Here is a 25,443-nt window from a genome sequence, read left to right as displayed (position 1 = left end):
AGCAAAAAAAGCAGTTACCTCAGGGCTAGGGCTCTGCAGCAGATACCTCTGTGTTTTCGGGTAAAGATGGGTTAGCCGAGCCACTGCACTATAATTGGGCAGATTGGATAGATGCAGATAATTTCTGTTCCAATCCGACAGGTTGGTCTGATGATGCATGGAGGCTTCTATTGCATCAATATTTCTCCAAAATTCTGGCTGTGGTACCCAATTTATAATTTTGAAGAAATCCCAACTTAAGTCCTCAAAATTGTTCCCATGTCCGGCCCTCTCAGATTTGCAATTTTGGATTTCTGACATACAACCCCTCTGAAATGTTCTTGGGGGCCTACGGAAGTAAGGAGAAGGGTCGGCTGTCTGTGTTTTCTTGTTAGGGCTTCAACGTTGCCAGGATCACCAGGACACTGTGGAGGCTCATAGGTCTGACCACTGCTGAGCCAATGGCATGCTTTGTGTCCTTAATCCCTATGCGCAGAAGCATTAACCTAGGGTTTTGGTCAAACCTTTTTTTTTTTTTTGGTAACCCTGCCATAAATGAGGCAATATATATATATATATATATATATATATATATATATATATATATATATATATATATATATATATATATATATATATATATATATATATATATCAAAGTTGTTTTGCTTACTTTTCAGGGTCCTGTTGCAAAATTGGCAAATTTGGATTTCTGCCATAAAACCTCTCCCAAATGTTGTTGGGGTCCTATGGAAGTAATAAGAGGGGATTTGCCTTCTGTGTTTTCTTAGGCATGGCTTCAACATGTCCAGGATCACCATTCAGTGAGTACATTTCAGACATACCCCCTGGCGCAGCAAACACCTCTTTCCAGCTATCTGTCCTTTCGCCGCTGCACCCCATAGAATGCAGTTGAATCCCACAACAGATTCCCTCCAATGGTATACATAGCTCCTCTACCTTTTACTCCTCATGACTTCCAGAGCATTATATCTATTGCATGCCCACATCACAATTATCTGCCCGACTCTGCTCCTAATCAATATTCTATCGTACTCACCCGTTGCCTCTCTGACAGGCAAAATCGCTTCGATACCATACATTGACAGGAGATGCTATACAAACGCAAGATAAAATAACATAACATAAATAATGAGATACTACAAATATTACATCAGGTAAGAGAGTGGGTTTACACTGGATCTCTGCAGTATTTGAAGTCCAAATACCAAGTAAGCCTTTAGGTTTGTCTGCCTGATCTCCAAATATAGTGGGCAACTGAACAAGACATTTTTCATTTACTTGCTTTTTTCACAGAACAAAATATTTATCATAGAACTTTGGATGCCAGGTTCTAATAAATGTCACTAGAGGCAAAATGCCCAATTGTAGCTTTATGTGCAATCTATGTATATCTTTTCTAGTTCAGGTAAGTTGAATAAATGCTATCCTGAGCAGCAAAGGTGGTGTCCTTAATGTCCAAATATGGAGGTGGACTCAGTGCCTATGTTTATTTTTACTTATCAGTACTTTTTTTTAATCATCTAGCTGTCTTGGATGTATTTTCTGCAACATTCGGAAACACTTACAGTCAGTTTGGCAGCAATAACCTCCTTGTCACCCAGGCCATAGGCTTTATATCCCACCTGGTTTAGAGGAATGCTCTGAAGATGTAGTAACCTATGGAAGAAGAGATTGTGTTTAATCGATTGAGGAGTTTGAAGCATCTTTGGGTGGGATTGTAACAAAGCTATTGACAGCCTTCGTCTGGAGATTGTAAAATAACATTCATAATTTTACATGATATTCTATACACTTTACTTAACACATTTTGGGGGCTAGGCCTTGATATAATTATTTAATTAAATTGGGCTGCTCACTTGTTATTGTTTTCTTTGGCCTACATATGTTTTGGAGTAGGTGTATTGTTTGACTTATTATTATGATCCTAATATTGTTATAAACTTATGTTGTGAAAACTATACATTCATCACAACGATCACACTGACATGTATGTTTCCATTTTTCTACATATTGTGAGTTAAATCTGTGCGTTTTTGTAAAACCGATTTTTCCCACCTTGTCATTTTCCCTCCCTCCTTGGCTCTATTCACCATTTCACACCACAGAGTAACGTCAAGCTGTATAAGTACAAGATTGGGTGCTTTGAGACTTCTACGGTAGTGTTTGTTCACAGTATAAAAGACTAACAACAGAACATAAGGAACTTCAGTTTCCGTTTATGCTTAAACTCAATATTTTGTTCTCTGTAAATTACAATGGACCAACACAGGTGTTTGTACCTTAGCTCTCACATGCTCTGCTCTAGAAGCTGAGAAGTCAAATGAAAGATTGTGTTGTGTTACCTATATTCCAGTGGTAATCTGTGGTATGTCGACCAGCATACATATTCATGCATGTGTCTGGTAATTGGGGATATGAGTGGGAGGAGCGCAGGCAGGGTCTTACGACGGGGAAAGGGGCCCCTGGGATCCCCATCAAAAGAAAAGAAAATGTATGACCAACAGTACACAAACAAAAGGTGGTGGGGGTAAATGTTGTTGATGAAACCACATAGAACCCATTCCAACATGTGTGTTGAGTATGAATATCCAGGATTCCAGTAATGATCATTGGTTCACGCATTGGCAATGACAATGACTTGCTAGTGTTACACTGATCTGTGGGTGTCAAGTTGTGTCATCAGAATAAAGACTTTAATGGCTTATGATGAGTGGATGTGTAATGGCGATGAAGTGAACTGAGAAAAATAACACCCCACCCTGATTATCCTAAAGATCCAGGGGGAACTGTTCAATGTGTCAATGAGCCCTAATGAAGACATCACTCCACAGCCCTGACCATTGCATCTAAACAAGCAAGAAAGATGGCTCTGTAGACAATTCGATCATTACATTCTTGCTAGATGCCATGGAACGACGGTCCTACATTTATTTTTCGACTACATTATTGTTTTAGTGGTTTCTCCTTTATTTGTTGCTTGGTGATTGCAACTCTAATGCACCGCGATTTCTCTTAGCATTTATCGGCATCTTGTGGGTAACGGTATTTAGAGAAGAGCAGACAACATCCCGCTGCAATGCATTGACTAGTGATCGACGCAGTAGGTATAGCGAAGCATTTGCCAGATGTTGAAGGGTTGGGTGCTGAACTTGGAGAGGGGACATCATTTTTTGACTGAACAATGGTGATGCAAGAAGCTCATTGTAGCGCTTTTTTTTATTCAAGGCACACACACCTGGAGGGACTGGAAATTTGTGTAGCATATTTGAAGGTTTTATTGGCCATGCACAAATTCACATGGGTGAAGTAGGAATGCACAAAGGAACAACTGATCAGGCACATGAAATACAACAATTCAATTGCAATTCTGCTTCGCTAAGAATCCCACCTTCCAGGAGACATTGGTTATAGTGACAGGTATAGAGTTAGAGGCAACATGTGTAAATTATGCCATTGTAAAGAAGGGAGGGGAGAAGACAAGTGAGGTACATGCAGGAATGTATTCACATCAAATTGAAAAACAGGTCACGAAACCATATGGGGAGTTATGAGGCAGGGTATTGGTGAATGCCATGAGCTACCATAAACCTGCTGTGAGTGGAGCGAGCAAGTACCCCGTTTCAATTGCAGACCAATTGATCACTTGGGAAATGCAAGAGCAAGGCCCTGTTGCAATAGCAGAAGTTTGCAGCCTGTAGTCTCTAGATATGTTATGCACTACTCCTCCCATGATCCCTCACCAATGACTGTGCTAGCTTGGGCCGATGGGACTTAGAGTCCAAGACCTCAGGGCTAGAGCATGGCGTTGTAAGTGCAACAATGCAACAAGAAGGAGCTTTACATGATGACGTGTATTGTTAGAAATAGACATTCTCTGGCTTCTACCACAGCCAACACATGTAAGCTGATTAGAGCAGGTAGACCCTTCCTTTCTAATGACAGTTGCCTTATACTGGCCAGAACCTTAATTCTATCAAGACTAGACTACTGTAACACCCTTTACTGTAGTGCCAATAAAACCACCACCCGAAAACTCCAAATACTACAGAACAATGCCATTAGAGCTGCACTAGGCATCAACAAAAGAGTGCACATCTCCACATTCAGACGACATCACAACTGGTTATCTACCATCAACAAAATACATCTAAAAATCGCCTCCCTGACACATAAAGCACTACACAATGTTGCACCGAGTTACCTAATTGACAGAATATCCAGAAGAACTTCTAGTAGACTCTCTAGAAGTGTCAACACTAATTGCCTGGTAGTACCCGGATTCAAAACTTCTAAGATTGGCGGCAATAGCTTCCTTGTGAAGGCCGCTAAACTTTGGAACTCCCAGCCTCATCCGTTGAGAGCTGACCTGTCCTACTCTTTCTTCAGAAAGAACCTCATCACTCACCTTACTCTGACTGAGAATTAGTCTCCTTGGAAACTTTGTCACGTCAGTACGACCTGCTGATTGATTGTAAATGTGTACATCCCTACATACCAAGATGTAAATAACCCTGCCTCTCTGCGTAACTTGACTTGTGTATTGTATTTTGTTTTATCTGCCTGTGTAATGTGACTATTCATATTTGGCCTGTGCAATATGTAACTTTTGTACGCTTCGCATATCCTTGCTGCGCCCTGCTACTACCGGGTCTGGTGCGCTTTAGAAATGTAATAAACAAACAAACAAACCAACAAAGAAGGTGGTCAGAAAAAAATGAAGGGAATGCTGATGAAAAGTTTATGAATTTAATTCTACAAGTGAATTAGGAGCCTTACAGATGGAAGCAAAGTTACATTGGTGGCTGATTGATGATCAAGTATGTGGGAGAGGGGAGACAGGTCCTCCAAAAACAGATCTCCAAAGCACTTCTCACATTCTATTATATTCCATGGAGAAGCTGATTTCAGGATTGTAAAAAATAGGGAAAGTACATGCATCAGAGTAGGGCGATTGTCTACTGGGATGGGTCCACCAGGTAATGTTAAAGATGGACCAACAGACTGGCAAACATGGCCAAGTGCAAATGGTGAGCAAAGATTTGACAGCTGAAAGGGAAGACATCCCAAGAGTGTTTACTACTCTCATTGAAGGATTGCAGATGCTAAAAAGCGGGCACAGAATTAGACACGCTGTGTGAAGTAGTCATAAATAGACAATAGCATCAAGTGAAGGGCTGCACCCGCAGTAATGAAGGGGGGTGCGTGTGTTGTGTCTGTGAATGTGTGTGTATGTGTGTTTGTGTGTCTCTAAAAGTATTCTGATATTTATGGATTTTGCTATCTGAGCAGAGTGATTTGTGTAAATTGGCATCCAGCTCCCAACATCAATGAGGTGCCAGTAATGATTGGAATGAGGAATTGGTGCTGCACATTGGAGTTTTGGATCTGCATGCTCTCAGGCCGATCTCCACAGCGGATAAAGATCTTTGGCTTCATTATTAACACCATTAAAAGCTTATAGCTAGAGTTGGATGGCATTCAGTTTAGCCCAGGATTGTCCAACTCCAGGCCACGAGGGCCGGGTCCATGTTGGATTTTTAGGATAACCCTCATTAATATTCATGTGATAAATGTGCATACAATGACTCTACATTAATGCACATTTTGTATCATGAATATTAATGAGGGTAATCCTGAAAACCTGGTTTGGCCCCATTGCACTTGCACGATCTGAATGACACAAGGCCTATTAAGATCATTTGCCATGTCCTCCCTCTGTCTTCCCTCCCTTGTCATGTCACACCTAGAAACACCTGTGTGCAGGCGTGTTATAAATGACTCATCATATCACATCATATCTTTGGCTTTGTTTCAGAACGTCATGGAGAATCAGTTAAGAGATGCAGAAGGGATGCAATGTTACCAAGAGAATGTTGGGGCTTATGCTACTACCCCAGGGTGAACATGATACATTGTTGCCTAACAGAAGCTAAACACTCACCTCAGTCATGAGGCCAGCCTGTACTTTGTAAGTTACTGACTCAGCACTTCCTCCTATCGAGGCTCATAAAAAACAAATGGTTATAGTTAGGCAAAGTGTTGATAACATTGCAAAGTGTTGGGATGACAATCAAGCATGAGAATGTCATATTCAGGTGGAAAATGTAACTTATTTAGATCACAAAATTAGAAAGGCCGGAATGAGTACTAGACATGAAATGATGTAGGCAATGTTGAAGAGCAATCGATAAAGAATAATTGCAACCTTTCTAGGGCTCAAAGATCATTATTTTAAATGTATAAGCCATCTCTCAAGCAAGACTGTACTGTGTAAAGAGAAGTAGAAAGGTGTAGGTGCTGCTGTTGGAGTGTGGAAATGAAAGTAATATTTCAGAACATAACTTCTGAAGTTGCAGATGTTCCTATGCAGCGTACAATTGAAATAGGTTCAAGAGCTCTGTTGATTGCAGATGTAAACGGACATGGTTTGGATGTGGTATCGGAACATGTTCAAGAGAATGGGGAATTACCAATAGCATTTGCTGTCAAAGAGCTCAGTAACAATATAGAAAAACACTTTGTCATAGAAAAGAAATTCCTGGCGTGCTGTTCAGTTTCTTAGTCTTTAGGTCTTATTTATAGCCTGTACCCTATGTGATTAGAAGCTACCATAAATCTATGCGACATTCTATAGAGAAGCAGACATGTGCGTCATTGATTGAACCCACCCCCTCACCTCTGACATATTGGATGATGAACAAGAAGACACTGTGCATGACACCAGGTATCATTCCAATACTGCATTGAGTATATTAGAGATGTTATGCACTCAGACAAGCATACCAAATGTACCCTTGAAATGAAGTGGTAGCAGGAGATGTGGAGACACCACTGAACATCGAAGAGCTGTAAAGGAAATCTGACAGGTGTAAAGTGATTTCATAAGGAGAAGACACAATGACACACAGAAATTATATAAGAATACTTCAAGAATGAAGAGGTAACTGAAGAAGCAAAGTAAACATACATATACGAGTGAGAAGAAACTATATAAACAAAGAAGATAAGTAACCAGATGATTAGTACATGTATACGTCCCGGGAGGATAGCTCAGCGGCAGCGTGCGCGTCTTGGAAGCAGGACGACACGAAGCAACAACAGGTTCGATCCCCGGGTCCGCGCTTAAAAACCTCTGGGTGTTTAAGCGCGTTATAAATACGCAACTAAGAGAAAAAAAAAAAAAAAAAAAAAAAAAAAAAAACAATTACGCAACTAAGAAAAAACAAACAATCCCTGTAACAGCGCCTCGATTCCTGCGGGCTGTGTGAGCGCTTTATAAATGTTAAATAAATAAAATAAATAAATATATGCAGAAACGCAAGGTAGATGAGTCACATAGGAGCTTTCTGCAGTAGAAAATATAACACAGGTAAAGTGGCCATGTTGAAAAGATGGAGGTTGGCTCTGAATAAAAGTATGTGAGAAGCTTGAAGGAGAAAGACCAGGGTTGCAGTGCTGACAGACACTGGAACATGGATTCAAACATCACAAAGGATAGCTGTTGGCCTCAGAACAAGGCTTCGACAGCAAGAAACAATTGCAAGGTTAAAAGGGAGTTGATGAGGATAAGCAATATAAGTAGGGCATATTTCTCTTGGATTAAGTAAATGAGCAAACATTTGTGAATGCCAAGTATTGAACAATTAAAAATGCAGAAAGTATATGTGAGATGGAGCAACTAAGTCCCCAGAAGCCGAAAAGGGTAATGACACCTGACATAATTGCATCAAATAGCACTAAATGGAAAGGCGATATGGACCAAATGATGGTCTATTTAGACGTGATCCAAGACTCGAAAACAAGTCCTATACATTAGGCTTTAACTGAAGATAGCGATGTACCGTACTCCCCTTAAAGCTCCAAGGAAGAGAACATTCAGCTAGGTCAAGTACAAAGAAGACGCCTTGACTGAAGGCTTGGCTGATGAGAGATGGTAGACTAATTGGGCAAGTGGGCAGTAGTCTGACATTGTTCTCTGCACCTGGGTTTCGTTTGGCTTATGTGCTGCTAACAAGCCGAATGTCCATGGTTGGGAGAGAATGCATATCAATCATGAGGGCCTATGCAATGGTGTGCATAAATTGTTGGTTGGGCCAATCCGCTGTTGTTTCGCTGCTATAATCTGTATTATTCATAGTTAGAGGTTGTTCAAAGTATGCCTGCCAAATGAGGGACAGCCAATCATGTTACTAACACCATGTTACTAAACTATAAGTAGATATGCTCCCCTAACCAATCTCTCTGTCTGATAGGTTTTATTTTTTGCCACATAGGATGACATCATAACTGACGCACATTGATGTATAAAGCCTTTATGTAATCGATATGTAACTGAGAGTGTGGTGTGAGCAACAATTTGTTTTTTGCCAGCTTTCCCTACTTTATTGAGCTGATGGTAAAGTAGTTGTTTGCCATATTCTTTGAGTCTGTCCAGTTATTTGGGTCTGAGATCATTTATTTATTTATTATTTTTTTTTTTTTTTATACTTTCTTTTAACCTAAAAGGTTTTTAAAAGGTTTTGTGCTCGGACTCTTCGTTTCTGGGTTTTTACAGTTTGCAGTTTACTCTACACGTCTTCTTTGGTTGTAGTCGTAAGTATTGTGTCCAAGATTTTGGCGGTTGCAGTAACCCATGTAGTACGCCCACCTCCGATTAGCCTGGCCCACCAGATCTCTTCATCAAAGATATGAGCCGCTGCTAGCGTCGTCTTCAGGTAAGAATTTCTTATAGACTCTACGCCTGGACAAGTTAGGAGTAAGTGTCTTGTGGTTTCTGTCACCACTGGGTCTGTGCAGAATCTGCATTTGTTTGTTGTTGCTAGACCTCTTATCTTGAGAATTTCATTAGTATGAAGTAAATTGAGACGAGCTCTTAGAAAAGTGTTCCTCAATTTACGATCAGGGTATCTTTTCACAAAGGGTTGGAGTTCATGTAGTTTGAAGGTCATGAGTGGTAAGTCGGCCACCAGTTTGTAAGAACCTGCTTGCTCCAAGGTGTTGGCCCAGTCAAGCTCGTTTAATTTCTTTTGAATTTTCATTGGGTTTTCCACCAGGTCTTTTTTTGAGCAATTAATTTCATCCAGTTTTGCTTCTTGATCCTTGTACCACTGGGTCAGGACGGCGGAGTAACCATTTTCAGCTTCTGCATCTATCGCTTCTAGTAGTTTCGAGCGTTTTTCAAGGAGTAATTTTCTGAAAAGCATCATGGTGTTCCTTTCTACTACTGCTGTCAACGAAAGCTGGCTCATTTCGCGTCTTATCAATACCAGAGGAGTAGAACTCGGTAGGTTTAAGACTTCTCTCCAATATTGGCTTTCCAACATGGGCCAGATTTTTTTCGGGAGGCCAGGCATAGCTTCAACTCCATACACAAGTGTGGGTGTGACCTTCATTTTGTAGAATTCTATAACTGGTATAAGAGAAAAACGCCCAAATTTCTTATCTATTGCTTTTGCTTGAGATATTAAACTCTTTGTTTTCCTCAAAAGATGTTTTTGCATGGCGTTTTCCTTTGGCGTGTTATCCACCATGATGCCCAGGTACTTGAATTCTGTCACCTTCTCGATGGGTTCTCCTTCCAAAGTCCATGTGAAAAAATCACTTTTTGTTTTTCCTTTGCCAAAGAACAGAATCTTGGTCTTTGGCTTATTTATCTCCAAGCCATTTGCGGCAATATATGCAGCAAGGTTTGTCAGTTGTCTTTGCAGCCCTATTGCTGTCTGATCTGCTATTATAATATCGTCCGCATATAAGATTCTTGAGATTTTCGTGTTTCCAATTTGTGGAGGGAAGGAACGAACCGTGAGCTCCGCTTATTTATAGTCCCCTATAAAGGTCAAGAAGAGCGCCGGGGCCAACGGGCATCCTTGTTTGACTCCTCGGTTTGTAGGGATCTCATCAGAGAGTTTTCCTTGGTGGTCAAGCCTCACTTGGATTCTAGTGGCTGTGTGGAGGGCTATGAGTGGTTGTAGTATGTTTTCTGGACACTTCCAGGTCCTTAGCTTTTCCCAAAGCCTTGATCTATTTACCTGGTCGAACGCTTGGCTAAGATCGACGAAAGCCATGTAAGTTCGTGGGCCTCCGGCAAGCGACTTACTTTTTAAGATGTTAACCGTGAGAATGTTGATGGTTGTTCCTACGTTCTTTTTGAACCCAGATTGAAATGGGTCGTTGCAAGGCGCGTTCTCGGCCCATTTTTGGAAGTGTTTAAGGAGTAGGGATCCATAGACCTTGCCGATCACATTTAGCAAAGCGATAGGTCGAAAATTTCTGGGATCGTCTCTCACCCCCTTCTTGAAGATAGGGACGATCACTGCATTAGTCCAGGATTTTGGTAGAGCTTTCACTGTGGTCACTCTTCGAATGACTGCACTGATAAACTTTGACCAGACCTCCGGATGTTCTTTTAGGTGCACGTTGGTCAGGCCGTCCGGCCCAGGCGCTCTTGAGTTTTTCAACTTTTTCAAGATGTATAGGATATCTTCTACATCATGGAGCTCCACCCACAAAGATTGATTTTGTTCCTGGATAATGATGTTGTTTGCAGCGACGTCAAAGAAGAGATTTTCAAAATGGGTTTTCCACTTTGTTTCCGAGATGCCATTGATCAGGGCATCTGAGTTGATTTGATCAGTCGCGTTTATCAGAGCCCAGAAATCTCGAGGGTTTTTGGAGGACACGCACCGTAGCATGTCTTCTGAGTCCTTTTGATACATGATATGTCGGCGCTCTATCAGCCAGGACTTGTAGGCCTTTAATTCACAAGTCCAATCTTGTTTATCAGTATTTGAACCGGATTTCGTGTATCTTCTCTTTAGCTTTCTGAGTTTGCGTCTTCTGATGACCAAAGTTTGGTCATACGTGTGTGTTGACTTGTTTGTTGATGTGCTGTTTTTAATTTTTGGTTTCATGAAGACGTTTAGCAGGTCACTATAGTCCGGTTGTGCAAAGGCACCTTCCAACGGGTCTCGCTTTATGTAATTAGTTGTTAAGCAGATGACGTTTTTTTGACTCAGAGCGAGACGATTTCCTTTAGGATTCGTTTTGAGCTTTGGAGCGCACATTGTTTTTTCGGTTACAGTGACTGGCCAAGTTAGGCATAGCAGATTGTGATCACTCGCCTTGGTTTTTTGAATGTCAAAGGATGCGATGATAGGCAGGAGTGTGGAGGAAGCGTAGATGTAATCAATTGTGGCCGTAACATTTCTACCTTCCCATGTTGGAGGCAGGTTTATCGTGTGAATTGACGTGGCCACGTTTTCAAGATTTTTTAATTTCATCAAAGCTGTCCATTTTTCACCTCTCAGTTCAGCCTTTGTTCTCGCCTTGCCTGAAAGTTTCTTAGCACATACGGCGTTTAAATCTCCGCAGATAAGCAGATGGACCTCAGAGTGCTCAATGTAAGCCTTATCAATTTCTTTTTCTACTGAGTCCAGAAAGTCTTTATCCGAAATGGCATCCGGATTCCAGTACAGGTTTATGATAATCAGGGATGTTATCACTGATTTGGCCGTTATAGTGTTCCAGTAGTTCCATTTTATCTGTACTGAGATCATGAGTAATGATGACGTTAGGATGTTTAGTAGTTCCATTCCATTTCCATTTCTGATTGCGATTAACAACCCCGAGTAGGGTCTCCCCTTTGGTCCCTTTTTTGCTGTTTCAAAGGCTATGTCATATCCGTCTAGGGTGGGCTTTGTAGTTAGCCAAGTCTCCTGTAGACACAGGATATCGAAGGAAGGCAATTCAACATCACTCTGTGCTGTAAGGTGCTTAAATCCTCGGGTGTTCCACGAGCCTAGTTTGGCTCGTTTGATGTTTGTTCCTCGTATTGAGTCGTCGTAGAGCTTTGTGGAAACGAGTTGCTATTTCTTTTGTGTGGTCAGGGCTTTGGGAAGCCAGGCCCAGAGATTTTGCAAAGGATTTGGTTTTTCTTTGTCTTTTCCGTCTTTTTGCGATGTTTCCACAATCTGCGTACATGTTCTTTTAATTTGAATCGGTGGACCTCTTGGATTTCTTTCATATTTTGTTATTGACTCATTCAATCTTCCTTTATCGGAGGTTTTAGGTGTTCGAGATGTTTCCGGTTTTCTTACGGCTTCTGGCCGAGGACTTCTCTTTTCCACACTAAATGTCTTCTCTGTGTCCAGCGATAGGGGTTTTATGTTGTTTTTCTGCCCCAGTACTTGTTTTTGCATCTTCTTTTCACAGGATCTAGAGACTTTAGAGGAGTCTGTTCTTATCCTTGAGTTACGGTAGGAGGAGATGGCTTTCCAGCGTTCAGGATTGTGTGTAACTCTGGCTGATTCGGTTTCGATTAGGTCATATCCTAATTTCATTAACTGTTTTAAGGATTCACGTAGTTTCTGTTTCACTGATGTTGATGAGATGAATAGATATGCAGTTGCTTGACGACCTTCGTGTATTGGTTCCACTAGTAACAAGTCTCTTGATTCCACCGATCTCAATTTAGGGATACTATGGAGCAGCTCCATTACCGTTCTTCTGTTGAGGATTACATACTCTCGACAGTTTCCAATTTGTTCCAATTTAAAGGCGGGAGCACCCCTCCTCGCATCAGGTTTTGATTTGGACGTGATCCCACTGTCCTCCTGGTCTCTTTCCTTTCTGTTTGGTCTTACATGTTCTTGACTGTATTCCCGTCTATCCTTTTTCCTATGTCCGTCATTTGTTTGCTTGCTTTTTCCCATTTCCTTATGTACGGAATTTGCCCCGATGCCACTATCTGGTTTTGACACTTTAGTGAGGCTTGACTGTTGCAATCTTTGGTTTGTGTTTTTTTCGTCCTTATCAGGCGATCTGTCCAGGCCCCAGTTTGCCTTACGAGTCAGCTTCTTACAACGATCTTCTAATGAGACGAAGAAGTAGTCTCCTATATCTTTTAGGGCTTGATCCGAGATTGCTATTGGTTGGTGTTCCCGTGGTGTTTCTCTTATCGTTTGACACTCCACAAGATCAGATGCAGGTTTTTCACAGAGGTGGTTTAAATTTTCGAGGACCTCTTCCATCAGAAGGTCTTCTGTAGATTTAGAGGTGTTTGAAGACCCCGACGTCTCTATTAGGTCAATGCACACTGGAGTCTGGGCCACCTGGTTTGTTGGCGTTGAACAGTTTAAGTTTGGTTCTGAACTTATTCCATCTTTCTGAGGCTTCGTTCTATCATTAAAACTTTTTTCCTCCACCGGTAGGCAGAAAACCAGTTGCCTCACGCTGTTAGTAGCTGGGGCGTTTGTCGGTCTATAGTCCTTGAAGATAGGAAAATCTTTGTTTATCGTAGATTTTGAAGTTTTTGTTGAAAGAGACTCTTGATCAAGGCCCGTTGTGTGATCTTTTTTCTCATTTAAACTGGTTTGGAAATCCTTCTGTCCCTGGCGAGCCCCAGTAGTGCTTTTTTTTTCAGTGTCGCGCTGCGACAAGTGGAGGTGATTTGCCTTGTTTATCGGAAGCCGAACGTTCGTGTTTAGCATTTTTTCCGACATTTCGATGGTCTTAAGTTCATTCAATGATAAGAGAGTCTTGCTATGCGCGATATGCAGAGTTTGTGACCCCCTTTCGTTGGTTCCATTTGCGCAAGGTTTTGCGTTTTCCTCTGGCGATGTTGGTCGGTGCTGGACGGTGCAGGCCTTTGTTTTTTCTTTTTCTGCTGCAGTGACATAACCCTCCAAGAACATAAACTTTGCGTGCATAGTTGTCAGTAGGGAGCTGTGGTCCTTTAAGGAATCATTTATGGCCTCGTACAATTTTGTAAAGGGCGCCATAGCCACTGCAACTGCACACATCAGCGTTACCATGTCCGGTTTTTTTTCAGATGTTTCCTCTAGCATCGAATTTTGGCAGGGGCTTCCATCCCTTTCTTTTGCAGGTGTTTTAATTTTCGGTGTATATCTGTCTTCAGCCATTGAGGTATCCACTTCGGGTATCAAACTTGCACCAATAATGTCGTCATTTGTCACGAGGCTCTCGTTGTTTGTCTCCTCATTATCTTTTTCATTTTGCACTTCATTTGTTTTAGGTATGTGTGCTTCAATACTGTCCATCAAAACCTCATTTTCTGGGTTTGCTAAGGGAGTTTCGTCCAATCGGTGTTCCGTCCCAGTTTTGTTTGAGAGTTCTTGTTCTTCGATTTTATCCGTTTGGTCGGAGGTTGGATTACTTTTAGCCTCTAGGTTAGACCCCCTTACGACTGGAATTGTGCTAGGTGTCTCGAGCAGCAGATCGTCTGAACTGTATACAATTTCCAGCATGTCGCTGTCACTTATTTCACAGATGCTCTCAAATTTTCTCTTGCAATGTTTCCCAAAAAATTCCACTAAGTTTTGTGATGAGAAGATGTTGTTTTCTGGATTGCACTTCTTGTCTGTAGTCTTCAAGGATCCTTTATGATCCGTTTTGCTCTCCGTTTATCAGTGTTGTTCTCGTCAGCTCCTTTAAACCTTCGTAACCGGGCTGGTTTTGCAGTTTTACTGGTGTCCGCTGGTAAGTTTTTTTCCAAATTGTTTTGGGCTGTTTTCAATTTTTTGGGGAGTGGACCGTCTTCTATTTGGACTATCGATGGTCTTGAAGACGGCTGTTGGCTCGAGTCATCCCTGGCTTTGTTTTGGCATTTTTCGTTTGGGCCAGGTGTTTCGCCTGATATGACAAGAGGCGGGAGGCGGATTTCCACTTCCACCTCCACCGGTATGTTTCTTGTTTTGTCCCCAAAGTCAAAAGCCTCATCCAAGTCCCTTGATAATTTACGAGCTTCACAAACCCCACGAGGCTTACCCCTTGGGAAGCCCTCCTGGGCGTCCACCCCTGGGGATTCAGCAGCACTCTCCAACATCTTTGGCCCTTGGGTCTCCACCAGAGGGCGCACACCTACCTCTCGATCCCAAGCAGTCGCTTGGCTCTCGCCTTTTCTCGCTTGCTCCCGCACATCCGCCCCTCCCATCTCCCCCGGAGCCGATACCGACCATCCTCCGATGGGCGGCAAAGGATCCGCGGTCGACCGGGGGCCGCTCTGCGTATGAGAGGCGATATCCGCGCCATTTCCCACCGGCGAGTCGATGTCTCTCGTGCGTGAAGAGCGCTCCTCGCCCTTTGACGCCCCTGCCGCTTCACTCAGCCGTCCAGAAGCCTGCACGTCGGAAGGGTCATAGATATCTTCCAGTACAGGCAAGTTGTAATTTCTGTGCTCCGTCTGACGATGTGCGGCCAGTGTGACCAGGATTGTCTCGCCCCTTAAATCCTCGCCTCTACCACTAATAGTATTTATCTGGGTGTCCTGGGCGGGTGGGGGCATAATCTCTGGCATCGGCACCTGTTCCTTGACCCAAATAGTTTTCGGACACGAGCCTCCCAGGCTCCCGGTGCCTACAGTTTGGTCATCATGGTCAAGGTCAAGTGTTTCCTCAGAGGTGCATTTCTTTGCCAGTATTTCCTTGGTGTTAGTCGAGCTTGTGTGTTTTGTATGAATTTTCACTTTCCCAGTACTCGGCGGCAGAAGTTTACCCACTTCAGCTCGAGTACGGGAACGGGAGCTCCGTTGGTGCAAGTCTTTGCCACACACAAGCGGCTGGAGCATGGGGGACAGGGTGACGTCCACAGCGTCCATGACTGCCCAAGACTGCTACTCTGCCGCTACTCCGCGGCCGCTCCGCGGAGTCAAGAGGTTTTTAACTGGTCTGGTCCGGTTTGCACTGTAGACACTGTAGACAGACTGGAAAGAAGAGAAGCAGCCTGCAGTCACTGCCCAAGACTGCTACTCTGCCGCTACTCCGCGGCCGCTCCGCGGAGTCAAGAGGTTTTTAACTGGTCTGGTCCGGTTTGCACTGTAGACACTGTAGACAGACTGGAAAGAAGAGAAGCAGCCTGCAGTCACTGCCCAAGACTGCTACTCTGCCGCTACTCCGCGGCCGCTCCGCGGAGTCAAGAGGTTTTTAACTGGTCTGGTCCGGTTTGCACTGTAGACACTGTAGACAGACTGGAAAGAAGAGAAGCAGCCTGCAGTCACTGCCCAAGACTGCTACTCTGCCGCTACATTTATTATGGTAATATCATTCTGTGTGCAGTGGGTGTGAGCTCACCTGGCCTTTTTTAAATTTGTAATTAAATGGAAATGGAATGATGGTAGACCAACCTCAGGAAAATGTGTGGGGCTAATCCAAACAAATTTTTCTATGATCACACCACCACAAATGCGTAGACCTGTGTACTCAGGGTGGACAAAGCCTACAGGCACACTCTATCCTGTCAGATTTAGTTGGGGTGTGACAGCCAGGAGTACACCATGTCCTCTCCATAAGGGGGAGGGCCAACCTTCCCCCTGTCATGGCCAGCCTGGTTAACTAACAAATCCACCCTGCTCTTGTGTTGGGCCCTGCATCTGGTGGCAGTGATGATCATTCTAATAGAGTGTACACATGGGGCCTGGCTGCAGAGGGTAACACATGAGACAGGAAACCCCAACAACCTTTCATATGCAACTCTGTCAACTTGAAGCCAGCTCCTGCCCACAGCATCATTGACAGTGAGCTGTCATGTCTGGGACTGTGTGTTTACAGTAGGCCTCCCCGGTAGGGGGACCCCATTCATCAGGTACGAGAATGTGGATTGCAGGAGACAGAATGTCTGGTCTCACGTTTTAATCAGGAATCACAGAGAGATACATTAACCAGAGAGACTCTTTGATCAACAACAGACAGGAAGATGGGTGGGACTCAGTACAAGATGTTTTCAACCTTTTATCTTTTCCGTTGCAAAGTACTCTTGTTATGACCTCATGCATACAGGAGATTGCTGGTAAGACCCCAGCATTGGTTCATTAAGGTAAGCTTAGGCCACACCAATCCCTGTGGCCCATTTGGCTTTAAAAGAGGGCTGAGCCCCTCTTTTGGCAGATCATCTGAAGACTTTGTAAGGAGTAGCATGAAGAACTCATCATTGGACACTGGCTGAAGGTACAGTCTGCCGTACATCTTCTGTCAGTGAAGGAAGGCCAGGACCTCCAAAGAGGGAAGTAAGATCCGTCTCCTAAACATCTCACAGGAAACAGAGGAAGATAAAGACCTCAGAGGACCCTCCGACCACTGAAGAACCGGTACCAAGCCAGCACACACTGCGTGTCCTGCTAGGGTCTGTGGCAAGCTTCCTAGGTAGGATGTGCCAGAAGATCTCTGAACCTACAACAAAGGGGAAGACAGCTGGCTGCAACATTCTCCTCAGCTTTGGGCCGTCCACCTTAAGGGACGACATGAGCCCATTAAAGAAGCTGAGAGAAGTGCTTCAACGAACATCTACTGATGTCTGGTTTACAGGACATTTTCAAGCCAGTCAATTCCCTCGAGCTGCAATCAACTGCAACACTGACTGATGTCAAGCCACAGTCGCTTAAAGACATCCAAGACATCTTGACCCGGACTTAAGACCCGCCGACCAGCACTGAGGCAATGATCTCTGACTGTAAGCTGCCGTGTAGAGAGCCTGAAGCCATTCATCCAGCTTTGCTAACCAAACCTTCTTGCTTCCTGATACACACAGCTGATTACTGTCTTGAACTATGTTACAGAAACTTGCAAAGCACCCTGATGCCGGCTCGACCCTGTCGAGCATCAAGAACACCTACTGCACATGGTACAATGTGGTTCTGCCCCGCCGGTCCTTCCCAGAAGGCCCCTAGAGACATTTTAAGACCCCTTGCTCCCTTTGTTCTGAATCCAAGAAACCTTAAACTGTTGTGGTTCTTAACCATATCGACTACCCTCCTGTCAGTATCCAGAGTGCATCAATGTTTCCTTCTTTGAAACTGTCTGTCCTCTGCATTCCTTTGCAGGGTGGGCTGTATTTCCTAGTGTTGCTTGAAATGTCTATTGTGATATAAATGAAGTAGATATTTTTGATACAACCTTGAATGGACGGTCCCGTTTATCATTGGGTTGTAAATAGCCAACGATGCACAAACTTTCCAAGATAAACCTGCTGTTCCATCCACGTTACCAACATTTGCTTGTTAGTCCAATCTGTTCGGATCCCTTCTGGTGTATTAGAGGAGTGTGGCTGATTGATCGTTTAGAAACTGATATTCACCGCTGGACCACTAGTACCCTGGAAGTTGATTCGTCACAGTGTTTCTTCTATTTTCTAGCCCAGTTTCCACCTCTTCAACTCCCTCATGCTTTCTCCCAGCCTCACACCTTTCTATTCACTGCGTGCCTCTTGTGACTCACTTTGTGTGCCTCACAGTCTCTCACCTCTTCATTGTAAGAGGTTTTTTAAAAGATTAGATATTTTTTTGCCAGCTCGCTGTGATTTCTTTCACTCCGACCATGTTTTTTTACATTCTTTGTGGGCTGAGGGCAGTTTCCCATTTCTTCCGAACAAGCACTAGGAGTGGGGTGCTTTTTCCTGGTATGGCAGAGGATATACTACTATGCATCTGTAGGGTCGAGTTTCAATCAGTCACCCTGCAATTCATTACTGATAACCTTCTGGCTAGGTCTTTCAGGGGTCTGAACCCTGCAGCTCTGCAGGTGTTTTGGACTACGACTCCCATGATTCCTCACCATTGACTATGCTGGCTATGACTGCTGGGATTTTTATTCCAAAACAGCTGGAGAGCTAAAGGTGCTCTAGTTGGTATTTTGCTGAACCAGGTTTTAGTTTGAAAACAATGTGGGTGTCATATACCGAAGTTGTAGCAGGTACGACCTTGACTGTTGATGATTTCTATTATGAGGCAATGAAGATGAGGAAGAGGCTGGGTAGGGTGAGAGGCTATAACCCGGGGCAACCAATAAATAACCAATCAATCAAAACAGTGCATGAGAAGTTGCAGGAAATTGGTTTAAAGGGTGGCAAGTGGGTGGTATACACCCTGTTGCGAAGGAATTGGTCATTGAAACAAACTGCTCTGATGGGCAGATGGTGACTGTCATATTTGATTCAGTCGCCATCAAGTCTTGGGGAGGAGCCCAACATGATTAACGCCAAAGAGGCAGGTGTTTGTGTGTAAGTAACAGCAATTTAAAATAGAAAAAAAACTTAAAAGCAAACAGATTGAAACATTCACTGTAAAATGCACCCTTAGTGCATCCAAGACCACCATATACCACTGGTGTATCGGGGGCCCCCGCAGCCCCTGCACTGTGGGTGGCATGCCACATGTCCTGGGAGCCAGCCCCTCTTGGACTTTCAAAAAAAGCGTAACAGAAATAATTTCTTTATGATGGCAGAGTGACTAAAAAAAGAAACTTTCTTTTTGAAGTTTGAGGGCTCCCCCACCCCATGCCATGGAAGCCGCTAGGCTGGAGGCCTCCATGTCATGGAGTGGGGAGAGCTCTATGACTTGAAAAATAGTTTATTTTTGATGTTACTCTGCCTTCATAAAGAAATTATTTCCATTTATGTTTCGGTCCTTAACGGAAATAATTTCTTTATGAAGTTGGAGTGACTTCAAAAAGAAACCATTTCTTTTTGAAGCAATAGGGCACCCCTCAACCCCATGACGTGTGCGTGTGTGAGTGTATGATGAAAAGGTGCACATTTAAAAGTATGGGTGGCTGCTGTTCCGAGAGTATGGTGAAAGGGTGCCCACTTACATGTATGGGTGGCTGCCTGGGTGTGCCTGTATAGTGACTGGGTGCACACTTAAAGGTTTGGTGGCTGCCTGTGTGAGTCTATAGTGAAAGAGTGCACACTTAAATATATTGGTGGATGCCTGTGTGAGTGTATGGTGAAAGGGTGCACACTTAAATGTATAGGTGGCTGCCTGTGTGAGTGTATGGTGTAAGAGTAAACATTTAAATTCATGGGTGGCTGTCTGGGTGTGCCTGTATGTGTTAGGGTGCACACTCAAATGTATGGGTGGTTGCCTGGGTGTGCCTCTATGGAGAAAGGTTGCCGCTTAATTGTATGGGTGGCTGCCTGGGTGTGCCTGTATGGTGAAAGGGTACACACTTAAATGTATGGGTGGCTGGGTATGTGGGTGTGTGTATGGTGAATGGTGCGTGTACTTGTGTTGTGGGGCGCTACACAACCTACATTTCAGGGGGGTGCTAACCCTTCAAATGTTGGGAGAGGTGCTAACTTCACGGGCAGTGGGGGAGGGTTAAACCTAATTGTGTGGGGCCATCTTACTTATTTATGCATTCTAATGAGACTATTCTAGTGCAGCTTCAATGTTACAAGCAGTTAACTATCTCCTTTAAGTCTGAAAGCAACCACTTATGGACTAATGTGTGAATAAGCATCTCCTGTCCCCTCTCTACCCTTCCAATCACCTCCCTAGGGTGCAAGCCCTAAACCCACATCAAGATTTCAATTGCCTGAAGAATTATGCATTTCAGTGCAGGTACTAACAGTGAAATGCTTTACGTCAGTAATTGCTGGGCCTTTGTTAACAGCGAAACCCAGGTGACATTTAACATCTGTGTCCTGTTCTGTCTGGCAACAGCTCTGTAGGTCAGCCAGGTCCAGTCAATATAGGCCAAAAGTTCAGGGGGTGGGTTTAAGGGGAGGGCTGAAGCCCAGTCAGCTCAATGGTGTTGCACTACTACTTGTGTTTAATCCCTTGGTTACTTATTGGTAATCTTCATCTTGTGTATGAGGAACTTTGCCTTATACACAAGTACTGGGATGAGGTAGAGGTACATGGAGGTAATGCCTGGCTTAGTTACCTGTAATCTTCATTACTCCTAGTCCCACTTGTCCTTATCCCAGTATTTACCTTTGAGGCAAGGAGCCTCATACGTAAGCACTGGGACAAAGAAAAGGAACGTGGCTGTAATTCTGGGCTGAGAAGCTGATTTTGCAGGTTGGGGCAGGGGGTGGGAGGCAGAGGGGATGTGTGGGGGAAGCGGGGTGGGATGGGTATTGTGCGATAAATTATAATGGTCATCAATGTCCAGGCTAAACAGGCATGATATGTGGTATTAGTGGTTAGAGAGGCATTTTGGTGCAGCCAGTCTAGTCATTTCTTTGTTTGGATTGACTTTTTTTAACTAGGTACCTCTGATAAAGCAGTCCTACTTAGTGTAATTCCCTGGCTATACTAGCACGAGTGCTGCCAGTCTAGCCGTTTATTACTGCGGCATTGTATATTTTTCTGGGCATCTGTGATAAAATAACCATGATAAGTGTTATTGCTGTTGCTGGCATTTTGGTGCAACCAGTCTAGGTATGTCTAAATGTGGCCTGGCATGCTTTACTGTAATATGTTATTGCGTGTCTAGACTGGTCTACATTGTGCAGCCAGTTGGACATGTTTTCATTGTGCCATGGCATTTTTAATAGAAAAGCATTATATTAATTAATGCATTCATTTTCCTGTGCACTGTTGGTGACTTGCATGTATTGGATTTTTGGATTGGTGTTACCATAATTGCAAATGCCCTGTCTTTTTAACCAATTTCTCTCAGCAAGTGTGCTGTATAATGCATTAAAACACATATTTATATAGTTCTTCTAGTGCAGTGTGCAGCGTACCCCTGCAGCAGCGTGTTCTTGTGTATTGCGCAAGTATGGTAATCTGGGCCAGCCCAGAGTGTGGCGAGATCCGTGATTTGTTGCCGAGTTGGGGGGACCCTCAGCATGGCTCTCAGTGGGAACACCAAAGTGTGTGTTACGCCACTGCCTTACACTCTGTTCACCTAAAGCCCCACACCATCACCTGCTCCCGAATACAACTCGTACCCACACATGGTTGCTTTGGGCATCTTACTCCTGGGGCCCTTTGTCTGCAACAGCATCTACAAGCAGTTCTAGAGGGCCATTCCTACAGACACAAGTCCCCTCTCTCTGGAACAACATTCCTCTCCACCTCAGTCTTTAAAACACTTACCTGTGATTCTGCAATGGTCTTACGACTCAAAAACAAGAGGGAAAGAAGAGTGACCTTTTATTCTTCTATTCGCCCCTGATTGAAACCCTGGCACCTCTCAGCAGGACTCCTCAGAGGCTGGTTATGTCTCCCCACACCAGAACCCACCAACAAGCAGGCTAAGCTGCAGGGGAGTCATGCACCTCTAACAACAACATTGCAAGCTTTTATGTGTATCCCACCACAAAGCAGCCAACATTGCCATTAGGTGGCCGTAGCACTATATATTCACAAATAAATAATTTATTGTAAATGTGCTTAGATTGCCCACATGCAGTGCCTTATGCACACACCCGAGAGCAGTTGTTTTCATAGACCTTTTGTAAATCAGCCACAATTTCCGCATGTGGTTACTGCCTTTTTCGAAGCGCAAATGCATCCGGATTTGTAAAAGAGCTTTTTGAAGCCATCCCTTTGCAAAGAACCATCTTAATGAAAGCATTACTGGCATAAGAGCGCAGGTAGCCTGGATAAAGAGGAGAACAATTGGAAAACAACAAATATCTTGCCGAAAAGCATATTGTTATGCCAAGGCACCCCTGAGCAAAGAATACATTCTTCGGGACGCCCCTCGCCCACCCCTCTGTGTTGGTGTTATTTTTTTTATTTTTTATAAAGATGGCTGCACAATGCGTGGTGCCATAATTTTGAAGGGATATGTCGTTGGGGAGACATTCCAAGAGAGTAGGACAATCACTTCCAATCCAAACATAGAAACTGTGCAAATAAACACAAGATTCTCCAGTAGGGCTTTTATTTTCTCAAAATACATTCCTATTGGTATATTCAGCAGAAGGCAATTTGATTTTACAGAGCAAGTTCTAATGGGAAAAGTGGGCCTGTCTCTCTGCAGAAAGTGAGTCAATGTGTGGCTTTATTTTTGAGACTGCCACTCTGAGGTTGTCCTTCACTTCCAGCCTTGTGCGGTATTTCGTTTTCAGTACAGCCAATGCTGAAAGGCCTATTTCCCACAAGTAGGAAGACCCAAAGGGATAAGAGAGACTGTATAGCAGACCATGCCAATGAAGAATACTCCAGGATTACCATCAGCCAAAAGTCACCCACTGCATTGTTCCTAAATTCAGATTGCAGAGTAGCGTCTGACTAAACCTCAATCAGCTCCTCCTGGACATCAAAGGGAAGATGCACCACCTCGTCTGCCAGAAAAGGCTGCATCGCCCAGTTATCAAAGGCATGGTCTAGTAAAAAATGTAATTTAAAAAATAGATAGGCAACATAAAAAAAAAAAATACTAGCATTCTCTTTTTTAAAACTTCCTATGTAAAATTTTGAGCTATTCAAGCTCAAAATTCGCAAAAGCAAGCACATGGGCGCATCCATTTTGTGAAATGGATGCCCTCCTGTGCTGGCTTTTGCTTTTGCGGCACTAATGAAGGAAAAGCCAGCCAGCTGTAGTAAACAAAAGCTACCGCTGGGTGGCTTTCCCTTCATTAGTGCTGTACGCGGAGGACGGGGACCGGAGACCAGAGCAGGAAAGCTGCAGCTGAATCTCGGTAAGTGCTATTTATTTAAAAAAAAAAATAAGCACTAGCTGTGTTTTTTTTTCTAAGTTTTCCAGGCTGCAGGAGCCCGGAAAACTTAGAAATAAAACCGCAGCTTTAAAAACGTTGTATTTATGTTTGCGGTCGCTTTTGAAGCAACCGCAAACATAAATACAATGTTATTGTGTTGGAAAACGCTGCGGTTTTTCTTTCCAAGTTTCTCAGGCTCCTCCGGCTTTTTTACTAGACCATGCCTTTAATGCCAGTATTTTCTTCAGGGAAGTATTTATCAAAGCTGGACCTTAATGTTGTTAGGTGAATTGATAAGCATTCAGTGAGTAAAATAACCTTGTAAAAATAAAATGCAGCTTTCCATAAAATTAAAGCGAATGTTTGGGATTAACAGGCACAGTGAATGCCCCTAATATGAAAAAGTTGAAAGGCCCTGGTGCCTTTAATTTGAAAAGGAGTACATGGCCTGGTGCCTTCCCTGGCCACTGCTGCTGCAGGAGAAATGAGGACAATAGGGTCTTTGTTCTATTAACTTGTACCGAGTCCCCACAGTCCTAATGTATCCCCCTGCTTAGAGTTGAACCATTCTGCGGCACACTGCTTGTAATGCAAAGCACACATTTTAAGCACCAGGACAAAAAACAGAGAATTGAATACATTGCTGAGCTAACTGAATTCTAACTGGCAACAGTGGGGCAGTTGCACCCCCCCATAGCACCCCTCACATCTGAAAGTAGGGCAGTATGTCACTAATTAGCCATCATTAGTGATTTCCTGCTCTGCATTGAGATGGGAAGGGCTGGTCATCCTCGCAAAAGAAGGTGTGTGCTTTAATCAGGGCAGTTTCTACTCAACTTGGTGCCCAGGGTGAAACATCAAAAACATCAGAATGTGCCCCCCACTCCCACTGACTGGCACACCCCACTCCCAAACTACACCTATGTCGTGTGACAAAACCCCTCCTCAATATGAATAAATAATTGCTATATAAATGAAGCTGGTTTCATGACATTGTAATTCAAGTACTTTACAGATGAATTCTAATATGAAAACATAGCTGTTGCTGCCCAAGTAAATGTTTTTTCTGTCACCTGCTCTTAGGGAAGGCCTTGCCTGAATGCAATTTCAAACTGTCCGTACTGGCACACTGCAGTGTGAAGAGTCTATCGGGGTCTGAGGACCCACTGACCTGTCCCTGTGTGGCAGCTGTTCTGTTCGTACCACCTCACTTGTATTTCGCAAGGGACAATACTAGACTAACCATGTGAATTATTTTCTAATAGAAGGTTATCATTCCAAGATGGATAGTCTGGTACACTCTTATTGTACTCTTTCAAAATACCTCTCTCAGAGTGGGAAAGGGGACAAATAGCACTAATGAAGATTCCTGTATACTTTGCATTAAATCATAGGGAATTTCAGGACTATAACAGTGATGATCAGAGATCTCTACATTTGACAAACAAGTCTGTGATAAAATGATTGTATGTGTGAATCTCTAAATGCATAACTGATGCATGGCTTGGTGCTCACATCATGGATCACAGTACTCACCCTAGCATTAAAATGTTTGTAACCATGAACCATACATGCTTATTTGGACAGGTTACGTTTTTAGATGTGCGTATAACATGGCTGTAACATCAGCCACTCACATGGGGTACAAGGGATCTTTTGCTTCTTGTTTCTGATGAATTTTAGAGGAGGAAGGGCTGGGTCTCAGTGTGGGCCTGGCCAAACCCAATACAGAAACTTCTTTAGGGAATTATATCTACAGACCGAGCATGATACCGCACAAGAGAGACCCAATAAGCAATACACAGAAAGGCTACACAGAAAGGATTGCACCTCTTTCAAACTTTAGCCTGACCAGAAATAAGTTGATGAAGCATTTTAAACAAAGCCAGCTTCTGATGTGTGGTAAAGGGCCCACAGTTCCTCTGCCACTACCTCCTCACCATTGCACAGGCCTCAGGGGTTGTTTTGGCAAAAAAGAGCAGGCCCATGCTTTATCTAAAAGAGCTGGTATTAGCATCTCTTATTAGTGCTGGC

This window comes from Ambystoma mexicanum, chromosome 13, assembly GCF_040938575.1.
Source record: "Ambystoma mexicanum isolate Mex_15411 chromosome 13, UKY_AmexF1_1, whole genome shotgun sequence".
NCBI classification, from domain to species: domain Eukaryota; kingdom Metazoa; phylum Chordata; class Amphibia; order Caudata; family Ambystomatidae; genus Ambystoma; species Ambystoma mexicanum.
This window is presented reverse-complemented; position numbering follows the sequence as displayed.